At 45.7% G+C, this 17329-nt stretch overlaps 50 pseudogenes; all 50 read left to right on the top strand.

Annotated features, from left to right (window-relative positions):
- Positions 1-4029: 4029 nt before the first annotated feature.
- Positions 4030-4148, top strand: LOC140099591 (5S ribosomal RNA; annotated as a pseudogene).
- A 70-nt stretch (positions 4149-4218) lies between these two features.
- Positions 4219-4337, top strand: LOC140080227 (5S ribosomal RNA; annotated as a pseudogene).
- A 251-nt stretch (positions 4338-4588) lies between these two features.
- On the top strand, positions 4589-4707 carry LOC140091969 (5S ribosomal RNA; annotated as a pseudogene).
- Positions 4708-4966: 259 nt separating this feature from the next.
- On the top strand, positions 4967-5085 carry LOC140084239 (5S ribosomal RNA; annotated as a pseudogene).
- Positions 5086-5155: 70 nt separating this feature from the next.
- LOC140082913 (5S ribosomal RNA) lies at positions 5156-5274 on the top strand (annotated as a pseudogene).
- A 70-nt stretch (positions 5275-5344) lies between these two features.
- Positions 5345-5463, top strand: LOC140080215 (5S ribosomal RNA; annotated as a pseudogene).
- Positions 5464-5714: 251 nt separating this feature from the next.
- LOC140092690 (5S ribosomal RNA) lies at positions 5715-5833 on the top strand (annotated as a pseudogene).
- A 70-nt stretch (positions 5834-5903) lies between these two features.
- LOC140088191 (5S ribosomal RNA) lies at positions 5904-6022 on the top strand (annotated as a pseudogene).
- A 70-nt stretch (positions 6023-6092) lies between these two features.
- LOC140078626 (5S ribosomal RNA) lies at positions 6093-6211 on the top strand (annotated as a pseudogene).
- Positions 6212-6659: 448 nt separating this feature from the next.
- On the top strand, positions 6660-6778 carry LOC140085700 (5S ribosomal RNA; annotated as a pseudogene).
- Positions 6779-6848: 70 nt separating this feature from the next.
- LOC140084599 (5S ribosomal RNA) lies at positions 6849-6967 on the top strand (annotated as a pseudogene).
- Positions 6968-7037: 70 nt separating this feature from the next.
- LOC140087113 (5S ribosomal RNA) lies at positions 7038-7156 on the top strand (annotated as a pseudogene).
- Positions 7157-7226: 70 nt separating this feature from the next.
- On the top strand, positions 7227-7345 carry LOC140078614 (5S ribosomal RNA; annotated as a pseudogene).
- A 448-nt stretch (positions 7346-7793) lies between these two features.
- Positions 7794-7912, top strand: LOC140091794 (5S ribosomal RNA; annotated as a pseudogene).
- Positions 7913-7982: 70 nt separating this feature from the next.
- LOC140080417 (5S ribosomal RNA) lies at positions 7983-8101 on the top strand (annotated as a pseudogene).
- A 70-nt stretch (positions 8102-8171) lies between these two features.
- On the top strand, positions 8172-8290 carry LOC140087112 (5S ribosomal RNA; annotated as a pseudogene).
- Positions 8291-8360: 70 nt separating this feature from the next.
- LOC140092493 (5S ribosomal RNA) lies at positions 8361-8479 on the top strand (annotated as a pseudogene).
- Positions 8480-8927: 448 nt separating this feature from the next.
- Positions 8928-9046, top strand: LOC140085699 (5S ribosomal RNA; annotated as a pseudogene).
- Positions 9047-9116: 70 nt separating this feature from the next.
- Positions 9117-9235, top strand: LOC140099590 (5S ribosomal RNA; annotated as a pseudogene).
- Positions 9236-9305: 70 nt separating this feature from the next.
- On the top strand, positions 9306-9424 carry LOC140099588 (5S ribosomal RNA; annotated as a pseudogene).
- A 448-nt stretch (positions 9425-9872) lies between these two features.
- LOC140080416 (5S ribosomal RNA) lies at positions 9873-9991 on the top strand (annotated as a pseudogene).
- A 72-nt stretch (positions 9992-10063) lies between these two features.
- Positions 10064-10182, top strand: LOC140090255 (5S ribosomal RNA; annotated as a pseudogene).
- Positions 10183-10252: 70 nt separating this feature from the next.
- On the top strand, positions 10253-10371 carry LOC140086746 (5S ribosomal RNA; annotated as a pseudogene).
- Positions 10372-10441: 70 nt separating this feature from the next.
- LOC140091968 (5S ribosomal RNA) lies at positions 10442-10560 on the top strand (annotated as a pseudogene).
- A 70-nt stretch (positions 10561-10630) lies between these two features.
- On the top strand, positions 10631-10749 carry LOC140078602 (5S ribosomal RNA; annotated as a pseudogene).
- A 70-nt stretch (positions 10750-10819) lies between these two features.
- Positions 10820-10938, top strand: LOC140087983 (5S ribosomal RNA; annotated as a pseudogene).
- Positions 10939-11575: 637 nt separating this feature from the next.
- On the top strand, positions 11576-11694 carry LOC140085696 (5S ribosomal RNA; annotated as a pseudogene).
- A 70-nt stretch (positions 11695-11764) lies between these two features.
- Positions 11765-11883, top strand: LOC140099586 (5S ribosomal RNA; annotated as a pseudogene).
- A 259-nt stretch (positions 11884-12142) lies between these two features.
- LOC140080415 (5S ribosomal RNA) lies at positions 12143-12261 on the top strand (annotated as a pseudogene).
- A 448-nt stretch (positions 12262-12709) lies between these two features.
- On the top strand, positions 12710-12828 carry LOC140085695 (5S ribosomal RNA; annotated as a pseudogene).
- A 70-nt stretch (positions 12829-12898) lies between these two features.
- LOC140099585 (5S ribosomal RNA) lies at positions 12899-13017 on the top strand (annotated as a pseudogene).
- Positions 13018-13087: 70 nt separating this feature from the next.
- LOC140080414 (5S ribosomal RNA) lies at positions 13088-13206 on the top strand (annotated as a pseudogene).
- A 72-nt stretch (positions 13207-13278) lies between these two features.
- LOC140091967 (5S ribosomal RNA) lies at positions 13279-13397 on the top strand (annotated as a pseudogene).
- Positions 13398-13467: 70 nt separating this feature from the next.
- Positions 13468-13586, top strand: LOC140094035 (5S ribosomal RNA; annotated as a pseudogene).
- Positions 13587-13656: 70 nt separating this feature from the next.
- LOC140080412 (5S ribosomal RNA) lies at positions 13657-13775 on the top strand (annotated as a pseudogene).
- A 70-nt stretch (positions 13776-13845) lies between these two features.
- LOC140090254 (5S ribosomal RNA) lies at positions 13846-13964 on the top strand (annotated as a pseudogene).
- Positions 13965-14215: 251 nt separating this feature from the next.
- On the top strand, positions 14216-14334 carry LOC140080411 (5S ribosomal RNA; annotated as a pseudogene).
- A 70-nt stretch (positions 14335-14404) lies between these two features.
- LOC140087919 (5S ribosomal RNA) lies at positions 14405-14523 on the top strand (annotated as a pseudogene).
- A 70-nt stretch (positions 14524-14593) lies between these two features.
- LOC140093917 (5S ribosomal RNA) lies at positions 14594-14712 on the top strand (annotated as a pseudogene).
- A 70-nt stretch (positions 14713-14782) lies between these two features.
- Positions 14783-14901, top strand: LOC140080410 (5S ribosomal RNA; annotated as a pseudogene).
- A 70-nt stretch (positions 14902-14971) lies between these two features.
- Positions 14972-15090, top strand: LOC140089544 (5S ribosomal RNA; annotated as a pseudogene).
- Positions 15091-15160: 70 nt separating this feature from the next.
- On the top strand, positions 15161-15279 carry LOC140083969 (5S ribosomal RNA; annotated as a pseudogene).
- A 70-nt stretch (positions 15280-15349) lies between these two features.
- Positions 15350-15468, top strand: LOC140085694 (5S ribosomal RNA; annotated as a pseudogene).
- A 70-nt stretch (positions 15469-15538) lies between these two features.
- LOC140094033 (5S ribosomal RNA) lies at positions 15539-15657 on the top strand (annotated as a pseudogene).
- A 70-nt stretch (positions 15658-15727) lies between these two features.
- Positions 15728-15846, top strand: LOC140095395 (5S ribosomal RNA; annotated as a pseudogene).
- A 70-nt stretch (positions 15847-15916) lies between these two features.
- On the top strand, positions 15917-16035 carry LOC140080409 (5S ribosomal RNA; annotated as a pseudogene).
- A 70-nt stretch (positions 16036-16105) lies between these two features.
- On the top strand, positions 16106-16224 carry LOC140090018 (5S ribosomal RNA; annotated as a pseudogene).
- Positions 16225-16483: 259 nt separating this feature from the next.
- On the top strand, positions 16484-16602 carry LOC140085693 (5S ribosomal RNA; annotated as a pseudogene).
- A 70-nt stretch (positions 16603-16672) lies between these two features.
- Positions 16673-16791, top strand: LOC140099584 (5S ribosomal RNA; annotated as a pseudogene).
- Positions 16792-17050: 259 nt separating this feature from the next.
- LOC140092235 (5S ribosomal RNA) lies at positions 17051-17169 on the top strand (annotated as a pseudogene).
- The last annotated feature ends 160 nt before the right edge of the window (positions 17170-17329 follow it).

Raw genomic sequence — 17329 nt, 5'->3', positions numbered from 1 at the left:
AAAATTGTGTTAGTTTCTCTATGAGATAGTAAAAGAAGGTTCAAACTGAACAGCTGCTGTCAACGGCCATTCTAAGCTGAATGTGCCTGCTCTCGTCAGATCACAGCAGCAATGCAGCTTAAGGCTTGGCAAGTACCAGCATGGGAGACTGGCTGGGAATCCCAAGTTCCGTTGACCTTTTTGAACCTGAAAATTGTGTTAGTTTCTCTATGAGATAGTAAAAGAAGGTTCAAATTGAACAGCTGCTGTCAACGGCCATTCTAAGCTGAATGTGCGTGCTCTTGTCGGAGCACAGCAGCGATGCGGCTTAAGGCTTGGCAAGTACCAGCATGGGAGACTGGCTGCGAATTCCAAGTTCCGTTGACCTTTTTGAACCTGAAAATTGTGTTAGTTTCTCTATGAGATAGTAAAAGAAGGTTCAAACTGAACAGCTGCTGTCAACGGCCATTCTAAGCTGAATGTGCCTGCTCTCGTCAGATGGCAGCAGCAATGCAGCTTAAGGCTTGGCAAGTACCAGCATGGGAGACTGGCTGGGAATCCCAAGTTCTGTTGAGCTTTTTGAACCTGAAAATTGTGTTAGTTTCTCTATGAGATAGTAAAAGAAGGTTCAAATTGAACAGCTGCTGTCAACGGCCATTCTAAGCTGAATGTGCGTGCTCTTGTCGGATCACAGCAGCGATGCGGCTTAAGGCTTGGCAAGTACCAGCATGGGAGACTGGCTGCGAATTCCAAGTTCCGTTGACCTTTTTGAACCTGAAAATTGTGTTAGTTTCTCTATGAGATAGTAAAAGAAGGTTCAAACTGAACAGCTGCTGTCAACGGCCATTCTAAGCTGAATGTGCCTGCTCTCGTCAGATCGCAGCATCAATGCAGCTTAAGGCTTGGCAAGTACCAGCATGGGAGACTGGCTGGGAATCCCAAGTTCTGTTGACCTTTTTGAACCTGAAAATTGTTAGTTTCTCTGTCAAAGATGGTAAAAGAAGGTTCAAATTGAACAGCTGCTGTCAACGGCCATTCTAAGCTGAATGTGCCTGCTCTCGTCAGATCGCAGCAGCAATGCAGCTTAAGGCTTGGCAAGTACCAGCATGGGAGACTGGCTGGGAATCCCAAGTTCCGTTGACCTTTTTGAACCTGAAAATTGTGTTAGTTTCTCTATGAGATAGTAAAAGAAGGTTCAAATTGAACAGCTGCTGTCAACGGCCATTCTAAGCTGAATGTGCGTGCTCTTGTCGGATCACAGCAGCGATGCGGCTTAAGGCTTGGCAAGTACCAGCATGGGAGACTGGCTGCGAATTCCAAGTTCCGTTGACCTTTTTGAACCTGAAAATTGTGTTAGTTTCTCTATGAGATAGTAAAAGAAGGTTCAAACTGAACAGCTGCTGTCAACGGCCATTCTAAGCTGAATGTGCCTGCTCTCGTCAGATCGCAGCAGCAATGCAGCTTAAGGCTTGGCAAGTACCAGCATGGGAGACTGGCTGGGAATCCCAAGTTCTGTTGACCTTTTTGAACCTGAAAATTGTTAGTTTCTCTGTCAAAGATGGTAAAAGAAGGTTCAAATTGAACAGATGCTGTCAACGGCCATTCTAAGCTGAATGTGCCTGCTCTCGTCAGATGGCAGCAGCAATGCAGCTTAAGGCTTGGCAAGTACCAGCATGGGAGACTGGCTGGGAATCCCAAGTTCTGTTGAGCTTTTTGAACCTGAAAATTGTGTTAGTTTCTCTATGAGATAGTAAAAGAAGGTTCAAATTGAACAGCTGCTGTCAACGGCCATTCTAAGCTGAATGTGCGTGCTCTTGTCGGATCACAGCAGCGATGCGGCTTAAGGCTTGGCAAGTACCAGCATGGGAGACTGGCTGCGAATTCCAAGTTCCGTTGACCTTTTTGAACCTGAAAATTGTGTTAGTTTCTCTATGAGATAGTAAATGAAGGTTCAAACTGAACAGCTGCTGTCAACGGCCATTCTAAGCTGAATGTGCCTGCTCTCGTCTGATCGCAGCATCAATGCAGCTTAAGGCTTGGCAAGTACCAGCATGGGAGACTGGCTGGGAATCCCAAGTTCTGTTGACCTTTTTGAACCTGAAAATTGTTAGTTTCTCTGTCAAAGATGGTAAAAGAAGGTTCAAATTGAACAGCTGCTGTCAACGGCCATTCTAAGCTGAATGTGCCTGCTCTCGTCAGATCGCAGCAGCAATGCAGCTTAAGGCTTGGCAAGTACCAGCATGGGAGACTGGCTGGGAATCCCAAGTTCCGTTGACCTTTTTGAACCTGAAAATTGTGTTAGTTTCTCTATGAGATAGTAAAAGAAGGTTCAAATTGAACAGCTGCTGTCAACGGCCATTCTAAGCTGAATGTGCCTGCTCTCGTCAGATCGCAGCAGCAATGCAGCTTAAGGCTTGGCAAGTACCAGCATGGGAGACTGGCTGGGAATCCCAAGTTCTGTTGACCTTTTTGAACCTGAAAATTGTGTTAGTTTCTCTGTCAAAGATGGTAAAAGAAGGTTCAAATTGAACAGCTGCTGTCAACGGCCATTCTAAGCTGAATGTGCCTGCTCTCGTCAGATGGCAGCAGCAATGCAGCTTAAGGCTTGGTAAGTACCAGCATGGGAGACTGGCTGGGAATCCCAAGTTCTGTTGACCTTTTTGAACCTGAAAATTGTGTTAGTTTCTCTATGAGATAGTAAAAGAAGGTTCAAATTGAACAGCTGCTGTCAACGGCCATTCTAAGCTGAATGTGCCTGCTCTCGTCAGATCGCAGCAGCAATGCAGCTTAAGGTTTGGCAAGTACCAGCATGGGAGACTGGCTGGGAATCTCAAGTTCTGTTGACCTTTTTGAACCTGAAAATTGTGTTAGTTTCTCTATGAGATAGTAAAAGAAGGTTCAAATTGAACAACTGCTGTCAGCGGCCATTCTAAGCTGAATGTGCGTGCTCTTGTCGGATCACAGCAGCGATGCGGCTTAAGGCTTGGCAAGTACCAGCATGGGAGACTGGCTGCGAATTCCAAGTTCCGTTGACCTTTTTGAACCTGAAAATTGTGTTAGTTTCTCTATGAGATAGTAAAAGAAGGTTCAAACTGAACAGCTGCTGTCAACGGCCATTCTAAGCTGAATGTGCCTGCTCTCGTCAGATCGCAGCAGCAATGCAGCTTAAGGCTTGGCAAGTACCAGCATGGGAGACTGGCTGGGAATCCCAAGTTCTGTTGACCTTTTTGAACCTGAAAATTGTTAGTTTCTCTGTCAAAGATGGTAAAAGAAGGTTCAAACTGAACAGCTGCTGTCAACGGCCATTCTAAGCTGAATGTGCCTGCTCTCGTTAGATCGCAGCAGCAATGCAGCTTAAGGCTTGGCAAGTACCAGCATGGGAGACTGGCTGGGAATCCCAAGTTCTGTTGACCTTTTTGAACCTGAAAATTGTTAGTTTCTCTGTAAAAGATGGTAAAAGAAGGTTCAAATTGAACAGCTGCTGTCAACGGCCATTCTAAGCTGAATGTGCCTGCTCTCGTCAGATGGCAGCAGCAATGCAGCTTAAGGCTTGGTAAGTACCAGCATGGGAGACTGGCTGGGAATCCCAAGTTCCGTTGACCTTTTTGAACCTGAAAATTGTGTTAGTTTCTCTATGAGATAGTAAAAGAAGGTTCAAATTGAACAGCTGGTGTCAACGGCCATTCTAAGCTGAATGTGCGTGCTCTTGTCGGATCACAGCAGCGATGCGGCTTAAGGCTTGGCAAGTACCAGCATGGGAGACTGGCTGCGAATCCCAAGTTCCGTTGACCTTTTTGAACCTGAAAATTGTGTTAGTTTCTCTATGAGATAGTAAAAGAAGGTTCAAACTGAACAGCTGCTGTCAACGGCCATTCTAAGCTGAATGTGCCTGCTCTCGTCAGATCGCAGCATCAATGCAGCTTAAGGCTTGGCAAGTACCAGCATGGGAGACTGGCTGGGAATCCCAAGTTCCGTTGACCTTTTTGAACCTGAAAATTGTGTTAGTTTCTCTATGAGATAGTAAAAGAAGGTTCAAATTGAACAGCTGCTGTCAACGGCCATTCTAAGCTGAATGTGCCTGCTCTCGTCAGATCGCAGCAGCAATGCAGCTTAAGGCTTGGCAAGTACCAGCATGGGAGACTGGCTGGGAATCCCAAGTTCCGTTGACCTTTTTGAACCTGAAAATTGTGTTAGTTACTCTATGAGATAGTAAAAGAAGGTTCAAATTGAACAGCTGCTGTCAACGGCCATTCTAAGCTGAATGTGCCTGCTCTCATCAGATCGCAGCAGCAATGCAGCTTAAGGCTTGGCAAGTACCAGCATGGGAGACTGGCTGGGAATCCCAAGTTCTGTTGACCTTTTTGAACCTGAAAATTGTGTTAGTTTCTCTATGAGATAGTAAAAGAAGGTTCAAATTGAACAGCTGCTGTCAACGGCCATTCTAAGCTGAATGTGCCTGCTCTCGTCAGATCGCAGCAGCTTAAAGCTTGGCAAGTACCAGCATGGGAGACTGGCTGGGAATCCCAAGTTCCGTTGACCTTTTTGAACCTGAAAATTGTGTTAGTTTCTCTATGAGATAGTAAAAGAAGGTTCAAATTGAACAGCTGCTGTCAACGGCCATTCTAAGCTGAATGTGCCTGCTCTCGTCAGATGGCAGCAGCAATGCAGCTTAAGGCTTGGTAAGTACCAGCATGGGAGACTGGCTGGGAATCCCAAGTTCTGTTGACCTTTTTGAACCTGAAAATTGTGTTAGTTTCTCTATGAGATAGTAAAAGAAGGTTCAAATTGAACAGCTGGTGTCAACGGCCATTCTAAGCTGAATGTGCGTGCTCTTGTCGGATCACAGCAGCGATGCGGCTTAAGGCTTGGCAAGTACCAGCATGGGAGACTGGCTGCGAATCCCAAGTTCCGTTGACCTTTTTGAACCTGAAAATTGTGTTAGTTTCTCTATGAGATAGTAAAAGAAGGTTCAAACTGAACAGCTGCTGTCAACGGCCATTCTAAGCTGAATGTGCCTGCTCTCGTCAGATCGCAGCATCAATGCAGCTTAAGGCTTGGCAAGTACCAGCATGGGAGACTGGCTGGGAATCCCAAGTTCCGTTGACCTTTTTGAACCTGAAAATTGTGTTAGTTTCTCTATGAGATAGTAAAAGAAGGTTCAAATTGAACAGCTGCTGTCAACGGCCATTCTAGGCTGAATGTGCCTGCTCTCGTCAGATCGCAGCAGCAATGCAGCTTAAGGCTTGGCAAGTACCAGCATGGGAGACTGGCTGGGAATCCCAAGTTCCGTTGACCTTTTTGAACCTGAAAATTGTGTTAGTTACTCTATGAGATAGTAAAAGAAGGTTCAAATTGAACAGCTGCTGTCAACGGCCATTCTAAGCTGAATGTGCCTGCTCTCATCAGATCGCAGCAGCAATGCAGCTTAAGGCTTGGCAAGTACCAGCATGGGAGACTGGCTGGGAATCCCAAGTTCTGTTGACCTTTTTGAACCTGAAAATTGTGTTAGTTTCTCTATGAGATAGTAAAAGAAGGTTCAAATTGAACAGCTGCTGTCAACGGCCATTCTAAGCTGAATGTGCCTGCTCTCGTCAGATCGCAGCAGCTTAAAGCTTGGCAAGTACCAGCATGGGAGACTGGCTGGGAATCCCAAGTTCCGTTGACCTTTTTGAACCTGAAAATTGTGTTAGTTTCTCTATGAGATAGTAAAAGAAGGTTCAAATTGAACAGCTGCTGTCAACGGCCATTCTAAGCTGAATGTGCCTGCTCTAGTCAGATCGCAGCAGCAATGCAGCTTAAGGCTTGGCAAGTACCAGCATGGGAGACTGGCTGGGAATCCCAAGTTCTGTTGACCTTTTTGAACCTGAAAATTGTGTTAGTTTCTCTATGAGATAGTAAAAGAAGGTTCAAATTGAACAGCTGCTGTCAACGGCCATTCTAAGCTGAATGTGCCTGCTCTCGTCAGATCGCAGCAGCAATGCAGCTTAAGGCTTGGCAAGTACAAGCATGGGAGACTGGCTGGGAATCCCAAGTTCTGTTGACCTTTTTGAACCTGAAAATTGTTAGTTTCTCTGTCAAAGATGGTAAAAGAAGGTTCAAATTGAACAGCTGCTGTCAACGGCCATTCTAAGCTGAATGTGCCTGCTCTCGTCAGATCGCAGCAGCAATGCAGCTTAAGGCTTGGCAAGTACCAGCATGGGAGACTGGCTGGGAATACCAAGTTCCGTTGACCTTTTTGAACCTGAAAATTGTGTTAGTTTCTCTATGAGATAGTAAAAGAAGGTTCAAACTGAACAGCTGCTGTCAACGGCCATTCTAAGCTGAATGTGCCTGCTCTCGTCAGATCACAGCAGCAATGCAGCTTAAGGCTTGGCAAGTACCAGCATGGGAGACTGGCTGGGAATCCCAAGTTCCGTTGACTTTTTTGAACCTGAAAATTGTGTTAGTTTCTCTATGAGATAGTAAAAGAAGGTTCAAATTGAACAGCTGCTGTCAACGGCCATTCTAAGCTGAATGTGCGTGCTCTTGTCGGAGCACAGCAGCGATGTGGCTTAAGGCTTGGCAAGTACCAGCATGGGAGACTGGCTGCGAATTCCAAGTTCCGTTGACCTTTTTGAACCTGAAAATTGTGTTAGTTTCTCTATGAGATAGTAAAAGAAGGTTCAAACTGAACAGCTGCTGTCAACGGCCATTCTAAGCTGAATGTGCCTGCTCTCGTCAGATCGCAGCATCAATGCAGCTTAAGGCTTGGCAAGTACCAGCATGGGAGACTGGCTGGGAATCCCAAGTTCTGTTGACCTTTTTGAACCTGAAAATTGTTAGTTTCTCTGTCAAAGATGGTAAAAGAAGGTTCAAATTGAACAGCTGCTGTCAACGGCCATTCTAAGCTGAATGTGCCTGCTCTCGTCAGATCGCAGCAGCAATACAGCTTAAGGCTTGGCAAGTACCAGCATGGGAGACTGGCTGGGAATCCCAAGTTCTGTTGACCTTTTTGAACCTGAAAATTGTGTTAGTTTCTCTATGAGATAGTAAAAGAAGGTTCAAATTGAACAGCTGCTGTCAACGGCCATTCTAAGCTGAATGTGCCTGCTCTCGTCAGATCGCAGCAACAATGCAGCTTAAGGCTTGGCAAGTACAAGCATGGGAGACTGGCTGGGAATCCCAAGTTCTGTTGACCTTTTTGAACCTGAAAATTGTTAGTTTCTCTGTCAAAGATGGTAAAAGAAGGTTCAAATTGAACAGCTGCTGTCAACGGCCATTCTAAGCTGAATGTGCCTGCTCTCGTCAGATCGCAGCAGCAATGCAGCTTAAGGCTTGGCAAGTACCAGCATGGGAGACTGGCTGGGAATACCAAGTTCCGTTGACCTTTTTGAACCTGAAAATTGTGTTAGTTTCTCTATGAGATAGTAAAAGAAGGTTCAAACTGAACAGCTGCTGTCAACGGCCATTCTAAGCTGAATGTGCCTGCTCTGGTCAGATCACAGCAGCAATGCAGCTTAAGGCTTGCCAAGTACCAGCATGGGAGACTGGCTGGGAATCCCAAGTTCCGTTGACCTTTTTGAACCTGAAAATTGTGTTAGTTTCTCTATGAGATAGTAAAAGAAGGTTCAAATTGAACAGCTGCTGTCAACGGCCATTCTAAGCTGAATGTGCGTGCTCTTGTCGGATCACAGCAGCGATGCGGCTTAAGGCTTGGCAAGTACCAGCATGGGAGACTGGCTGCGAATTCCAAGTTCCGTTGACCTTTTTGAACCTGAAAATTGTGTTAGTTTCTCTATGAGATAGTAAAAGAAGGTTCAAACTGAACAGCTGCTGTCAACGGCCATTCTAAGCTGAATGTGCCTGCTCTCGTCAGATCGCAGCATAAATGCAGCTTAAGGCTTGGCAAGTACCAGCATGGGAGACTGGCTGGGAATCCCAAGTTCTGTTGACCTTTTTGAACTTGAAAATTGTTAGTTTCTCTGTCAAAGATGGTAAAAGAAGGTTCAAATTGAACAGCTGCTGTCAACGGCCATTCTAAGCTGAATGTGCCTGCTCTCGTCAGATCGCAGCAGCAATGCAGCTTAAGGCTTGGCAAGTACCAGCATGGGAGACTGGCTGGGAATCCCAAGTTCTGTTGACCTTTTTGAACCTGAAAATTGTGTTAGTTTCTCTATGAGATAGTAAAAGAAGGTTCAAATTGAACAGCTGCTGTCAACGGCCATTCTAAGCTGAATGTGCCTGCTCTCGTCAGATCGCAGCAACAATGCAGCTTAAGGCTTGGCAAGTACAAGCATGGGAGACTGGCTGGGAATCCCAAGTTCTGTTGACCTTTTTGAACCTGAAAATTGTTAGTTTCTCTGTCAAAGATGGTAAAAGAAGGTTCAAATTGAACAGCTGCTGTCAACGGCCATTCTAAGCTGAATGTGCCTGCTCTCGTCAGATCGCAGCAGCAATGCAGCTTAAGGCTTGGCAAGTACCAGCATGGGAGACTGGCTGGCAATACCAAGTTCCGTTGACCTTTTTGAACCTGAAAATTGTGTTAGTTTCTCTATGAGATAGTAAAAGAAGGTTCAAACTGAACAGCTGCTGTCAACGGCCATTCTAAGCTGAATGTGCCTGCTCTCGTCAGATCAGAGCAGCAATGCAGCTTAAGGCTTGGCAAGTACCAGCATGGGAGACTGGCTGGGAATCCCAAGTTCCGTTGACCTTTTTGAACCTGAAAATTGTGTTAGTTTCTCTATGAGATAGTAAAAGAAGGTTCAAATTGAACAGCTGCTGTCAACGGCCATTCTAAGCTGAATGTGCGTGCTCTTGTCGGATCACAGGAGCGATGCGGCTTAAGGCTTGGCAAGTACCAGCATGGGAGACTGGCTGCGAATTCCAAGTTCCGTTGACCTTTTTGAACCTGAAAATTGTGTTAGTTTCTCTATGAGATAGTAAAAGAAGGTTCAAACTGAACAGCTGCTGTCAACGGCCATTCTAAGCTGAATGTGCCTGCTCTCGTCAGATCGCAGCATCAATGCAGCTTAAGGCTTGGCAAGTACCAGCATGGGAGACTGGCTGGGAATCCCAAGTTCTGTTGACCTTTTTGAACCTGAAAATTGTTAGTTTCTCTGTCAAAGATGGTAAAAGAAGGTTCAAATTGAACAGCTGCTGTCAACGGCCATTCTAAGCTGAATGTGCCTGCTCTCGTCAGATCGCAGCAGCAATGCAGCTTAAGGCTTGGCAAGTACCAGCATGGGAGACTGGCTGGGAATCCCAAGTTCCGTTGACCTTTTTGAACCTGAAAATTGTGTTAGTTTCTCTATGAGATAGTAAAAGAAGGTTCAAATTGAACAGCTGCTGTCAACGGCCATTCTAAGCTGAATGTGCCTGCTCTCGTCAGATCGCAGCAGCAATGCAGCTTAAGGCTTGGCAAGTACCAGCATGGGAGACTGGCTGGGAATCCCAAGTTCCGTTGACCTTTTTGAACCTGAAAATTGTGTTAGTTTCTCTATGAGATAGTAAAAGAAGGTTCAAATTGAACAGCTGCTGTCAACGGCCATTCTAAGCTGAATGTGCGTGCTCTTGTCGGAGCACAGCAGCGATGCGGCTTAAGGCTTGGCAAGTACCAGCATGGGAGACTGGCTGCGAATTCCAAGTTCCGTTGACCTTTTTGAACCTGAAAATTGTGTTAGTTTCTCTATGAGATAGTAAAAGAAGGTTCAAATTAAACAGCTGGTGTCAACGGCCATTCTAAGCTGAATGTGCGTGCTCTTGTCGGATCACAGCAGCGATGCGGCTTAAGGCTTGGCAAGTACCAGCATGGGAGACTGGCTGCGAATCCCAAGTTCCGTTGACCTTTTTGAACCTGAAAATTGTGTTAGTTTCTCTATGAGATAGTAAAAGAAGGTTCAAATTGAACAGCTGCTGTCAACGGCCATTCTAAGCTGAATGTGCCTGCTCTCGTCAGATCGCAGCAGCAATGCAGCTTAAGGCTTGGCAAGTACCAGCATGGGAGACTGGCTGGGAATCCCAAGTTCTGTTGACCTTTTTGAACCTGAAAATTGTGTTAGTTTCTCTGTCAAAGATGGTAAAAGAAGGTTCAAATTGAACAGCTGCTGTCAACGGCCATTCTAAGCTGAATGTGCCTGCTCTCGTCAGATGGCAGCAGCAATGCAGCTTAAGGCTTGGTAAGTACCAGCATGGGAGACTGGCTGGGAATCCCAAGTTCCGTTGACCTTTTTGAACCTGAAAATTGTGTTAGTTTCTCTATGAGATAGTAAAAGAAGGTTCAAATTGAACAGCTGCTGTCAACGGCCATTCTAAGCTGAATGTGCCTGCTCTCGTCAGGTCGCAGCAGCAATGCAGCTTAAGGCTTGGCAAGTACCAGCATGGGAGACTGGCTGGGAATCCCAAGTTCTGTTGACCTTTTTGAACCTGAAAATTGTGTTAGTTTCTCTATGAGATAGTAAAAGAAGGTTCAAATTGAACAGCTGCTGTCAACGGCCATTCTAAGCTGAATGTGCCTGCTCTCGTCAGATGGCAGCAGCAATGCAGCTTAAGGCTTGGTAAGTACCAGCATGGGAGACTGGCTGGGAATCCCAAGTTCTGTTGACCTTTTTGAACCTGAAAATTGTGTTAGTTTCTCTATGAGATAGTAAAAGAAGGTTCAAATTGAACAGCTGCTGTCAACGGCCATTCTAAGCTGAATGTGCCTGCTCTCGTCAGATCGCAGCAGCAATGCAGCTTAAGGCTTGGCAAGTACCAGCATGGGAGACTGGCTGGGAATACCAAGTTCCGTTGACCTTTTTGAACCTGAAAATTGTGTTAGTTTCTCTATGAGATAGTAAAAGAAGGTTCAAACTGAACAGCTGCTGTCAACGGCCATTCTAAGCTGAATGTGCCTGCTCTCGTCAGATCACAGCAGCAATGCAGCTTAAGGCTTGGCAAGTACCAGCATGGGAGACTGGCTGGGAATCCCAAGTTCCGTTGACCTTTTTGAACCTGAAAATTGTGTTAGTTTCTCTATGAGATAGTAAAAGAAGGTTCAAATTGAACAGCTGCTGTCAACGGCCATTCTAAGCTGAATGTGCGTGCTCTTGTCGGAGCACAGCAGCGATGCGGCTTAAGGCTTGGCAAGTACCAGCATGGGAGACTGGCTGCGAATTCCAAGTTCCGTTGACCTTTTTGAACCTGAAAATTGTGTTAGTTTCTCTATGAGATAGTAAAAGAAGGTTCAAACTGAACAGCTGCTGTCAACGGCCATTCTAAGCTGAATGTGCCTGCTCTCGTCAGATGGCAGCAGCAATGCAGCTTAAGACTTGGCAAGTACCAGCATGGGAGACTGGCTGGGAATCCCAAGTTCTGTTGAGCTTTTTGAACCTGAAAATTGTGTTAGTTTCTCTATGAGATAGTAAAAGAAGGTTCAAATTGAACAGCTGCTGTCAACGGCCATTCTAAGCTGAATGTGCGTGCTCTTGTCGGATCACAGCAGCGATGCGGCTTAAGGCTTGGCAAGTACCAGCATGGGAGACTGGCTGCGAATTCCAAGTTCCGTTGACCTTTTTGAACCTGAAAATTGTGTTAGTTTCTCTATGAGATAGTAAAAGAAGGTTCAAACTGAACAGCTGCTGTCAACGGCCATTCTAAGCTGAATGTGCCTGCTCTCGTCAGATCGCAGCATCAATGCAGCTTAAGGCTTGGCAAGTACCAGCATGGGAGACTGGCTGGGAATCCCAAGTTCTGTTGACCTTTTTGAACCTGAAAATTGTTAGTTTCTCTGTCAAAGATGGTAAAAGAAGGTTCAAATTGAACAGCTGCTGTCAACGGCCATTCTAAGCTGAATGTGCCTGCTCTCGTCAGATCGCAGCAGCAATGCAGCTTAAGGCTTGGCAAGTACCAGCATGGGAGACTGGCTGGGAATCCCAAGTTCCGTTGACCTTTTTGAACCTGAAAATTGTGTTAGTTTCTCTATGAGATAGTAAAAGAAGGTTCAAATTGAACAGCTGCTGTCAACGGCCATTCTAAGCTGAATGTGCGTGCTCTTGTCGGATCACAGCAGCGATGCGGCTTAAGGCTTGGCAAGTACCAGCATGGGAGACTGGCTGCGAATTCCAAGTTCCGTTGACCTTTTTGAACCTGAAAATTGTGTTAGTTTCTCTATGAGATAGTAAAAGAAGGTTCAAACTGAACAGCTGCTGTCAACGGCCATTCTAAGCTGAATGTGCCTGCTCTCGTCAGATCGCAGCAGCAATGCAGCTTAAGGCTTGGCAAGTACCAGCATGGGAGACTGGCTGGGAATCCCAAGTTCTGTTGACCTTTTTGAACCTGAAAATTGTTAGTTTCTCTGTCAAAGATGGTAAAAGAAGGTTCAAATTGAACAGATGCTGTCAACGGCCATTCTAAGCTGAATGTGCCTGCTCTCGTCAGATGGCAGCAGCAATGCAGCTTAAGGCTTGGCAAGTACCAGCATGGGAGACTGGCTGGGAATCCCAAGTTCTGTTGAGCTTTTTGAACCTGAAAATTGTGTTAGTTTCTCTATGAGATAGTAAAAGAAGGTTCAAATTGAACAGCTGCTGTCAACGGCCATTCTAAGCTGAATGTGCGTGCTCTTGTCGGATCACAGCAGCGATGCGGCTTAAGGCTTGGCAAGTACCAGCATGGGAGACTGGCTGCGAATTCCAAGTTCCGTTGACCTTTTTGAACCTGAAAATTGTGTTAGTTTCTCTATGAGATAGTAAATGAAGGTTCAAACTGAACAGCTGCTGTCAACGGCCATTCTAAGCTGAATGTGCCTGCTCTCGTCAGATCGCAGCATCAATGCAGCTTAAGGCTTGGCAAGTACCAGCATGGGAGACTGGCTGGGAATCCCAAGTTCTGTTGACCTTTTTGAACCTGAAAATTGTTAGTTTCTCTGTCAAAGATGGTAAAAGAAGGTTCAAATTGAACAGCTGCTGTCAACGGCCATTCTAAGCTGAATGTGCCTGCTCTCGTCAGATCGCAGCAGCAATGCAGCTTAAGGCTTGGCAAGTACCAGCATGGGAGACTGGCTGGGAATCCCAAGTTCCGTTGACCTTTTTGAACCTGAAAATTGTGTTAGTTTCTCTATGAGATAGTAAAAGAAGGTTCAAATTGAACAGCTGCTGTCAACGGCCATTCTAAGCTGAATGTGCCTGCTCTCGTCAGATCGCAGCAGCAATGCAGCTTAAGGCTTGGCAAGTACCAGCATGGGAGACTGGCTGGGAATCCCAAGTTCTGTTGACCTTTTTGAACCTGAAAATTGTGTTAGTTTCTCTGTCAAAGATGGTAAAAGAAGGTTCAAATTGAACAGCTGCTGTCAACGGCCATTCTAAGCTGAATGTGCCTGCTCTCGTCAGATGGCAGCAGCAATGCAGCTTAAGGCTTGGTAAGTACCAGCATGGGAGACTGGCTGGGAATCCCAAGTTCTGTTGACCTTTTTGAACCTGAAAATTGTGTTAGTTTCTCTATGAGATAGTAAAAGAAGGTTCAAATAGAACAGCTGCTGTCAACGGCCATTCTAAGCTGAATGTGCCTGCTCTCGTCAGATGGCAGCAGCAATGCAGCTTAAGGCTTGGCAAGTACCAGCATGGGAGACTGGCTGGGAATCCCAAGTTCTGTTGACCTTTTTGAACCTGAAAATTGTTAGTTTCTCTGTCAAAGATGGTAAAAGAAGGTTCAAACTGAACAGCTGCTGTCAACGGCCATTCTAAGCTGAATGTGCCTGCTCTCGTCAGATCGCAGCAGCAATGCAGCTTAAGGCTTGGCAAGTACCAGCATGGGAGACTGGCTGGGAATCCCAAGTTCTGTTGACCTTTTTGAACCTGAAAATTGTTAGTTTCTCTGTCAAAGATGGTAAAAGAAGGTTCAAATTGAACAGCTGCTGTCAACGGCCATTCTAAGCTGAATGTGCCTGCTCTCGTCAGATGGCAGCAGCAATGCAGCTTAAGGCTTGGTAAGTACCAGCATGGGAGACTGGCTGGGAATCCCAAGTTCCGTTGACCTTTTTGAACCTGAAAATTGTGTTAGTTTCTCTATGAGATAGTAAAAGAAGGTTCAAATTGAACAGCTGCTGTCAACGGCCATTCTAAGCTGAATGTGCCTGCTCTCGTCAGATCGCAGCAGCTTAAAGCTTGGCAAGTACCAGCATGGGAGACTGGCTGGGAATCCCAAGTTCCGTTGACCTTTTTGAACCTGAAAATTGTGTTAGTTTCTCTATGAGATAGTAAAAGAAGGTTCAAATTGAACAGCTGCTGTCAACGGCCATTCTAAGCTGAATGTGCCTGCTCTCGTCAGATCGCAGCAGCAATGCAGCTTAAGGCTTGGCAAGTACCAGCATGGGAGACTGGCTGGGAATCCCAAGTTCTGTTGACCTTTTTGAACCTGAAAATTGTGTTAGTTTCTCTATGAGATAGTAAAAGAAGGTTCAAATTGAACAGCTGCTGTCAACGGCCATTCTAAGCTGAATGTGCCTGCTCTCGTCAGATCGCAGCAGCAATGCAGCTTAAGGCTTGGCAAGTACCAGCATGGGAGACTGTCTGGGAATCCCAAGTTCCGTTGACCTTTTTGAACCTGAAAATTGTGTTAGTTTCTCTATGAGATAGTAAAAGAAGGTTCAAATTGAACAGCTGCTGTCATCGGCCATTCTAAGCTGAATGTGCCTGCTCTCGTCAGATCGCAGCAGCAATGCAGCGTAAGGCTTGGCAAGTACCAGCATGGGAGACTGGCTGGGAATCCCAAGTACTGTTGACCTTTTTGAACCTGAAAATTGTGTTAGTTTTTCTATGAGATAGTAAAAGAAGGTTCAAATTGAACAGCTGCTGTCAACGGCCATTCTAAGCTGAATGTGCCTGCTCTCGTCAGATCGCAGCAGCAATGCAGCTTAAGGCTTGGCAAGTACCAGCATGGGAGACTGGCTGGGAATCCCAAGTTCTGTTGACCTTTTTGAACCTGAAAATTGTGTTAGTTTCTCTATGAGATAGTAAAAGAAGGTTTAAATTGAACAGCTGCTGTCAACGGCCATTCTAAGCTGAATGTGCCTGCTCTCGTCAGATCGCAGCAACAATGCAGCTTAAGGCTTGGCAAGTACATGCATGGGAGACTGGCTGGGAATCCCAAGTTCTGTTGACCTTTTTGAACCTGAAAATTGTTAGTTTCTCTGTCAAAGATGGTAAAAGAAGGTTCAAATTGAACAGCTGCTGTCAACGGCCATTCTAAGCTGAATGTGCCTGCTCTCGTCAGATCGCAGCAGCAATGCAGCTTAAGGCTTGGCAAGTACCAGCATGGGAGACTGGCTGGGAAAACCAAGTTCCGTTGACCTTTTTGAACCTGAAAATTGTGTTAGTTTCTCTATGAGATAGTAAAAGAAGGTTCAAACTGAACAGCTGCTGTCAACGGCCATTCTAAGCTGAATGTGCCTGCTCTCGTCAGATCGCAGCATCAATGCAGCTTAAGGCTTGGCAAGTACCAGCATGGGAGACTGGCTGGGAATCCCAAGTTCTGTTGACCTTTTTGAACCTGAAAATTGTTAGTTTCTCTGTCAAAGATGGTAAAAGAAGGTTCAAATTGAACAGCTGCTGTCAACGGCCATTCTAAGCTGAATGTGCCTGCTCTCGTCAGATGGCAGCAGCAATGCAGCTTAAGGCTTGGCAAGTACCAGCATGGGAGACTGGCTGGGAATCCCAAGTTCTGTTGACCTTTTTGAACCTGAAAATTGTGTTAGTTTCTCTATGAGATAGTAAAAGAAGGTTCAAATTGAACAGCTGCTGTCAACTGCCATTCTAAGCTGAATGTGCCTGCTCTCGTCAGATCGCAGCAACAATGCAGCTTAAGGCTTGGCAAGTACAAGCATGGGAGACTGGCTGGGAATCCCAAGTTCTGTTGACCTTTTTGAACCTGAAAATTGTTAGTTTCTCTGTCAAAGATGGTAAAAGAATGTTCAAACTGAACAGCTGCTGTCAACGGCCATTCTAAGCTGAATGTGCCTGCTCTCGTCAGATCGCAGCAGCAATGCAGCTTAAGGCTTGGCAAGTACCAGCATGGGAGACTGGCTGGGAATCCCAAGTTCTGTTGACCTTTTTGAACCTGAAAATTGTTAGTTTCTCTGTCAAAGATGGTAAAAGAAGGTTCAAATTGAACAGCTGCTGTCAACGGCCATTCTAAGCTGAATGTGCCTGCTCTCGTCAGATGGCAGCAGCAAGGCAGCTTAAGGCTTGGTAAGTACCAGCATGGGAGACTGGCTGGGAATCCCAAGTTCCGTTGACCTTTTTGAACCTGAAAATTGTGTTAGTTTCTCTATGAGATAGTAAAAGAAGGTTCAAATTGAACAGCTGCTGTCAACGGCCATTCTAAGCTGAATGTGCGTGCTCTTGTCGGATCACAGCAGCGATGCGGCTTAAGGCTTGGCAAGTACCAGCATGGGAGACTGGCTGCGAATCCCAAGTTCCGTTGACCTTTTTGAACCTGAAAATTGTGTTAGTTTCTCTATGAGATAGTAAAAGAAGGTTCAAACTGAACAGCTGCTGTCAACGGCCATTCTAAGCTGAATGTGCCTGCTCTCGTCAGATCGCAGCATCAATGCAGCTTAAGGCTTGGCAAGTACCAGCATGGGAGACTGGCTGGGAATCCCAAGTTCTGTTGACCTTTTTGAACCTGAAAATTGTTAGTTTCTCTGTCAAAGATGGTAAAAGAAGGTTCAAATTGAACAGCTGCTGTCAACGGCCATTCTAAGCTGAATGTGCCTGCTCTCGTCAGATCGCAGCAGCAATGCAGCTTAAGGCTTGGCAAGTACCAGCATGGGAGACTGGCTGGGAATCCCAAGTTCCGTTGACCTTTTTGAACCTGAAAATTGTGTTAGTTTCTCTATGAGATAGTAAAAGAAGGTTCAAATTGAACAGCTGCTGTCAACGGCCATTCTAAGCTGAATGTGCGTGCTCTTGTCGGATCACAGCAGCGATGCGGCTTAAGGCTTGGCAAGTACCAGCATGGGAGACTGGCTGCGAATTCCAAGTTCCGTTGACCTTTTTGAACCTGAAAATTGTGTTAGTTTCTCTATGAGATAGTAAAAGAAGGTTCAAACTGAACAGCTGCTGTCAACGGCCATTCTAAGCTGAATGTGCCTGCTCTCGTCAGATCGCAGCAGCAATGCAGCTTAAGGCTTGGCAATTACCAGCATGGGAGACTGGCTGGGAATCCCAAGTTCTGTTGACCTTTTTGAACCTGAAAATTGTTAGTTTCTCTGTCAAAGATGGTAAAAGAAGGTTCAAATTGAACAGATGCTGTCAACGGCCATTCTAAGCTGAATGTGCCTGCTCTCGTCAGATGGCAGCAGCAATGCAGCTTAAGGCTTGGCAAGTACCAGCATGGGAGA

This window comes from Engystomops pustulosus, chromosome 9, assembly GCF_040894005.1.
Source record: "Engystomops pustulosus chromosome 9, aEngPut4.maternal, whole genome shotgun sequence".
Classification (NCBI taxonomy): domain Eukaryota; kingdom Metazoa; phylum Chordata; class Amphibia; order Anura; family Leptodactylidae; genus Engystomops; species Engystomops pustulosus.
The sequence above is the reverse complement of the archived record's forward strand: the minus strand, read 5'-3'. Positions and strand labels throughout refer to the sequence as shown.